This window comes from Brassica napus, chromosome A6 (genome assembly GCF_020379485.1).
Source record: "Brassica napus cultivar Da-Ae chromosome A6, Da-Ae, whole genome shotgun sequence".
In the NCBI taxonomy this organism is placed as follows: domain Eukaryota; kingdom Viridiplantae; phylum Streptophyta; class Magnoliopsida; order Brassicales; family Brassicaceae; genus Brassica; species Brassica napus.
Genome location: NC_063439.1, coordinates 14,746,313 through 14,753,517, shown reverse-complemented (window position 1 = coordinate 14,753,517; position 7,205 = coordinate 14,746,313). Strand labels below are relative to the sequence as shown.

Below are 7,205 nucleotides of genomic sequence, written 5' to 3'. Positions count from 1 at the left end.
CAACTAGCAGTAACGAGTAACCTGAACCATCGTCATATGCGATGTGACAACTACTGCCCTCGTTGTGGTGCAGATGACGAAACTGTAAATCATGCCATTTTTGAGTGCCCTCCTGCAGTCCAGACTTGGGCGCATGCATTGACTCCAACGTCGCCGAATCTATTCCCAAGTGGAAGTCAGTTTTCGAATATTGATTACCTATTCTGGAGGAAGAATGATATTGCAGAACCGGAACTGGACAGGGACCCGTATCCTTGGATCATATGGTATATTTGGAAAGCGAGGAATGACAAACTCTTTAGAGGCATCGAAAGGGACCCTTTGGAAACTGTCAGACATGCTGAATCTGAATGCCAAGCTTGGTTTGACGCAAACCAAAGACCAGACGAAATCGTGGGAGAACAAATCACGGTAGAGATCCCAACCTCCGAGCGATGCATGATAGATGGGTCATGGACACATGACACACTCTTTAGTGGTTATGGGTGGACATGGGTAAGTTCAAGTGGAGCGTTGCAACTATTGGGAGCAAGAAATCAACGACGGCGAATTTCTCCATTGCATTCTGAACTGGAAGCACTATCGTGGGCAATGGAGTGTATGCTACAGGTATCGACATGCCAATCATTTGGGACTGACTGCAAGGAATTAATCGCGATGACCAAAGAGCCGGGAGCATGGCCGAGCTTCTCTACCGAGCTGGAGGAGTTTATGAAGCTGAAAGCAAGATTCACGGATTTCTCGATTGTTTTTGTACCTCGTCAAGAAAATGTATTGTCTTATTCATTAGCTAAGATAGCGAGATCCTTCCATAGGGAGTTGTATTACATTGGTTGTTCTGTTCCGGTCTGGTTCCTCAGACCACCTCAAGCTTGAGTAATAGAATAGCCGTTTGAAGAAAAAAAAAAAAAAAAAAAAGCTATGCGCCGTCACTGGAGATTCAACCTTCTTTAAGCCAATTTCTTCTCCATCACCAGCCACCTCTACTCATCAAATCGAAGTGTCTTCCATCACCGGAGAAGCCATCGTTGTTGTGATTCATGTTATTGGGAACATGACTAAGACGAGATGAGAAAGTGTAATCTGAGCCGTCGAATTCCATCTCGACCAGCCACATATTGCACGGCCGTGATCTGTGAGTCACCAGAGATCCACGTCGCCACCGTCCAAGCTGTACCAAGCCACAGAAGATCATATACACCATTACCGGAGGAGCAGTCATGCCTTTAGAAGTCATCGTGGTGATCTGTCTACGGTATGTAATGGAAACAAGAGGTGTAGACGTGGAGAAGAGACAGAGCCACCATGTCATCATATTTACGTTTCCGTTCTTCACCATCATCAATGGCGAGCCACTGGACATGCACTTCATGTCAGATTGTCTTTGAATTTCCAACTGATGTTGTCTTTGTTCACTTGACTTCTTTAGGTTCTCTAATAAATGTTTATTTCCTTCTTCTAGTGTATTGGAAGAAAAGCTCCACCATCAGAAGTCCAAATACCAGATGACAAAGATAACTGTTTCCAAGAGTTTCTAAGTTGATTCAGAAAAATCAAGGATAAAGAAGTTCATTTCTCACTTCGGAATGCATTAATTGACCATTTATGGAAAAAATATAGTAATGATGATGTTTAGATAATCTCTATTTTGTTTTATTATTATTTTCTAATTTCATTTGTAATAAAATGTTTAATTTAAATAATATTGCAATTTTATGAAAGAAATTCAAAAGTTATAATAAATGGGTTAATTTGGAACATTTACAAGTTAAATGTGTTATTTATAAAATAAAGAATCTTTTAGAAATATTCTTTTATAGAGGAAGAAACAAATAAATACATCGGAGAAAAACTCACATGTATTATAGAATTTATCTATTATAGAGAATAATAGGAAGAAACAGAGGAATACATTGGAGATGGTATCACCCAATTGCAGTCTCTCTATCTACTCTTCAGTTCTACTCACAATTCTCTTTATTTTAGCAATAAAAAAAGTCTCAGACAATGAAAGAGAAAGGTGGCTGCTCGGCTCCTACATCAAAATTTAAAAAACTCGCCATTAATCAACCATTCAACTGCAGTACGACGTTTATGGTTTGAGATATTCCCTAGCTATGGCGGATTTAGGATTTCAATGAACATGTGGTCATCAAATCTAATGACTACCTAGAAATCTCATTACAGGGAGAAGATCGTTCCTTCTCTTAGGAATAGGAAGTCAGTAAACTTCTTCCCTGTCTTTCTTCATCAATCTATGGCTTCACATCTTACTGCTTTATTTTTTTGAAGGGAGGAGAAAATCAGAAGAAAAAGTACAGAGACCGTACCAGAGAATCAAAATCCTGCTTATGAGATGATTCTCGTTTTTTTCTTTATTTGTAATATCCTTCTCTTTTGATATTATTCTCTAACTTTCTATTTTGTGCTTTGTTAGTGCTTGTGATGCACTGAAGCTCTCTATTGAGAACAACAAGTATCTTGGAGGTTTGTGCTAGGCTTTGTAATTCTTCAAATTGTTTTGTTATCTATCTTCTATTTTTTTGTTCTGATGTGCATACAATGAGTGAAATTATTTGCTAGGTGATGTTGAACTTACCCTGTCAGTTTAGCAGAGAATTGTCTAATTAGGTGTTCCCTACTCTGACTGGTAGAATGACATGGTAATGGATTTCTTCCTCTTTGCCAAGGCTGATTAAACTTCAATTTCATTACATATTCTCATATGCATTGTTTTGTGATCATATATGTATATTCAACTTACCCAATTCTTCTTTTTGTTTTCGTAAGTTAGATTGTCTTTTATTCAACTGAGACATGTGTTTCACAAAAATTAAAAGAAGGTGGCTTGAGGTACTTAAGGTGAAATATATTATAAGAAATCATATAATTAGAAGTGATTTAAAACTTTTTTTAGCCAAACACTTCTTAGTATGAGGAGGAGAGGGGCGGATCTACTGTGTGGTCTAGAGGTGCTCTCTGGGAATGTGGTCATTCTCTTCATCCTCATTCTCACCAAGGCTGCTTAGACTGAAGCAAGGCCCTCCACTCCCGAGGTTATAAATCTTCTTAGTTCTCTCTTGGTTGATTCATTTCTCATCTCTTCTTCTTATTTTCACTTAGCGGCGACAACCGTGCTTAACTGCGAGATATCTAAGGCTAAACCTAAATCAGACTGAGCCATGGAGAGCAAGGCGGACTCTTTCAGAAGAAGTTAGTAAAGGAAAGTGAAAACTGAATATCCCTCTGTTGTGTAGTTGACTATTTTAGACGAATAATGAGATTCTTGGAGTTGGTTTTGAAACATGGATTCTCTTGAGGTTGAGAAGAAGACACGAGCGACCATGAATGCGGTATGGAAAAGACCACCTATCACCTAAATCATCAAATTGTGACTCCGAGAAGAATTGTCAACGTGGAGATCAAAGCTAGAGCAGAAACTGCAGTTGCTAGGCAGATTAAGGCTTAGTTAAAACTTTTACTTGCAAAACTAACTTATAACTTTGTGAACCTGTTGATGTAAGCCCCTGGATTCGTTGCAAGTTATGTATGGAAACTCAGATGATGCTTTTTTCTTACGAAAGCCATGGAAGGCCACCAACACCCTGAAGCTAACAGTTCTCCCCAGGTAGACATAAGCGATCATGGTAGAAAAATAGTAGATTTACTTGATCATCTGTTAGGATTCCTCCTATATTAGCTTGGATAATTATCTGCTGTTAGCTTTCCTATTTCAAATAGATATAAAAATAATAATTGTTTCTGTCTTAGAGTTTTCTATAACACTGCAACATACCCGAGTCCATAGAACCTTATCTCATTGCATGGATCCAATGCATCAAACTCGAATTAATATATGTCCATAAATTTAGGATTTATATGATTCATATAGTTTGTTTACAAGAGACGGTTTCAGTTACTGTCATTTTTATACAAGTGTAAATGTGTGCCGGTATATTTAAATTATGAGCTGATGTTTCCTGGGAAGTTTGTGCTACAGAGAGAATACGAGTTTTCGTCACTGGTGGAAAGAATATGCAGATTGCAGCCAAGGCCCTATACCACAAGTTGTTCCTAAAAATAAATCGAATAAGCAGGTAACTGAAACTCCTTTAGAAATTATGTGTCTTATACTCTATATGAAGTTGAAGAGGAGATAGTTGGTGTACCTGTTAAGCATCCGCTATATGAGGTACCATGTTGAACCGTTAAGAGTCCTTATATCCAGCTTATGTTTCTGACCAAGGAATTGTAGAATTTTCATTTAAATGATAACATGTTGAACCTTTAGATTCCTTATATCTAGCTTATGTTTCTGACCGAGGAACCATAATACTGTTGGTGGACTTGGTGAGGAGGCATTGTTTCCTGTATACTGGAATGGAGATAATTGGCCTGTGCTGAGAGTCCAGAAACTGTTACCGATCACTTGGAACTTCCATATTATAACAAGGTTCGATATCTTTTACTAGAGTATGTATCGATTTAAACTATTAAGATTTTCTTCTACCTGACGCTTCTTACCGTTTGAGTTTTGGGTTTTAAGTTTCATATATAAGATGAAGCTATGTCTTTTTTTTTTGGCTCCCTTCTCTTTTTTTTTGTTGTTGAGAAATTCTGAAAGTCTTACACATACATACTACTTACATACTGCTGATAAGTAGACAACAGACCTGAGTTTTGTTTGGATTTTTTTCATCCAGGTCTGGCGCAGAAGAAGGGATAAACCCTCGGGGTTTTTTTGCATCTCATGCGGATTTGCGGTTCCAGGAATATGTGTGTGTTATCATTTATATGTTAAAAAAAATATAACTTCCTTTTCAGTTGAATAATTGTTAATGTAGATACTTCAGTCTCTCATTACCGGGGAGGATGATACTTGGAAATCTTGGCTTAACGCGGTTATGCCAGCTCTCCTAAACCTACGCCAGTTCTCAAAAATATTGTGGAATTAAATCTCACATTTCTTGTGCTTCTATTGAGGAGAACTAGGCGAAGAACTGAAGAGATTGTAAGAGCTCAAATCAAGGGTTTGCAGAGGCGCCAAATTGTAAATTGAGATGTTATCTTTTTTACTTCTTTTTTTTGTAACAAATGAGATGTTATCTTTTATTTTGTTTTAGTATATCATTTTGGTCTATGATTTTCAAATCCATGTACAGAAATTCAACTTAATTTGAACGCCTCCCCTAATTAGTACGACAATGTTCGATTATTATCACAGGCAAAAAAAAAACCTTTAGGCTTATACATATGTTCTTCATATTGTTTGTCCTAATGCTAAAATCAGTAAAACAACTTTTATATGATTATGATCAAAACATGACGGTTTCTGTTCACTTTCTCTGAGTTGGGAGTAAACAACTGATGGATTGATGATTTGGTACATGTTTTAGTTCATTACATGTTCTTCAATTTTAGTTCATTACATGTTCTTCGATTAGATAAATATTTCCTCTTTTGGTTTTATGGCTATCCCTCTCTAAAATCTTTACATATTTATGCAAACAATATTTTTCTAGACTTTGAAACATCTCACACACATAATCCAAATAAATTATCCCCAAAAAAAATCTTAAAACTCAGTGACCTGATTCTATACAAATAAAAATTAAAAGCAATTATCATTCAAAGTTATCAACATAGAGTTATAAATAACCAATTAGATATGTTTAGTCAACATTGTAATTGTATTTTATAACATTAGAGCTTCCATATCTTTCAAAACAAAATGAAAATCAACATAAGAATAAACTAAATACATTTAAATTTTGATATTTATACTAATTTTTGGAAACTAAACATCAAAGTTTAACTAACATAAACATATGTTATAAATGTAAGACTTTCAAAAATTTATTATTCACAATAAAGTTAAAATTAATTCTCAAAAAGGTAAGTTAAAATCAGTATAAAATAACTAACAAAAAGTTCCTACAAGAAATCAAATTAATATCAAGGCTAATTATCTGAAAAATTAATATATATTATTTTAATTAAATATTAAGATATAATAAACTGCCATTAAATATAAAATATTTAAGAATTGTTTTTAAAAATCAATTAAAAGAGAAGATGATGTCTTAGAATGACATAAATCTTCTAAGAATTCATATTTGTCAAAATAAAAATTATTAATATAAAATACTAACATGATAAAAGTGACCTAAAAGTTAGATTGATATCTGTGCTACCTCTTTACAAATTTAACATCGCCAATATTTCCGAAGAGGAGGCCTGAGCATTTGATGGGCATGTTACATTCTCATCCGTACTGGAGTTCCGGACTCATGAATAGGACCTGGTGGAGCTTTCAGGTCCCAGTATGCAACATGAGAGGAGATGGCATGTTAAATTTGTTCCCCCCCCCCGTGACATTCTTTTATGGTGCGTGGAGATCTCACCTAGGGTTTACGACATTGGGCTTCTAGAGAGACTCTCCACTTTTCTTCGTCTCTCCTTCCTAAAGATCTTTAGAGACTCAAGCTCAGATCTTCATTTCTTCCAGGTAATATTTTCTTTCCTTTTCCTTATCCTTATTTCGAATCTTTAGAAATGAGAGGCAGATCGGATTCTGCCCTTGGTTCCTCCTCGATAGGCGATAGGGTTCGATCAAAGAATAGAGTTGGAGTCGAGCCTCGTGAATTGATGGATTCTTCAGATCTTTCTCTAGATCTGACTTCGGAAATTGAGGGTCTCAGTCGCGCTGCCATCGAGTGCGCACCGCCGGCTGTGGAGGCGGGAAGTAACGGGTGACCGGTTTTTACGAATTTAGGAAATTGACACGACGTATGGAGATGTCAAAATAACGATGTTTCCGCAGATTTTTGAGAAACGTTTCCGCTTTTGTTTTTATTCTTCGGTGAAAGTTTCTTCGAGTCACTCATGGAGTTTTACCAAAGGTTAATTCACCGAGATCTAGTTGCGAAACGTTTTTGCAGGTTTCTTGAGCGAAATGAATCAGTTAAAACAGCGATAGACTTAGTCGACGAGCGGGGAGGACGTGTTCTCTTTGTCGTATTTTCTGTTACTTTTATTCTTGATTTTGCGTTGTCGCAAATGTTTTTGATGGTTTTCCGTGAGTTGGTTGGTTCAACGGAAAATGAGAGCGATGCTTTGATGCCTGAAGATTTCTCGTATAATGACTCTTATACGAAACTCATTTTATCAAATCGGAAAAGATCTTTATGACTTCAGCAAACCAT

General features: G+C 36.4%; 1 long non-coding RNA gene across 3 annotated transcripts; it reads left to right on the top strand.

Moving 5' to 3' along the window:
- Positions 1–916: 916 nt before the first annotated feature.
- On the top strand, positions 917–5,153 carry LOC125575763. 3 transcript variants are annotated; one of them, XR_007314350.1, is made up of 5 exons: positions 917–1,372; positions 1,463–2,220; positions 2,293–3,056; positions 3,124–4,453; positions 4,704–5,153. It is a non-coding gene; the product is annotated as an uncharacterized LOC125575763 (long non-coding RNA). The 3 variants fall into 3 exon arrangements; XR_007314349.1 differs by having other exon boundaries at positions 932–2,220; positions 3,124–3,628; positions 4,001–4,453; XR_007314348.1 differs by having other exon boundaries at positions 932–2,220.
- The last annotated feature ends 2,052 nt before the right edge of the window (positions 5,154–7,205 follow it).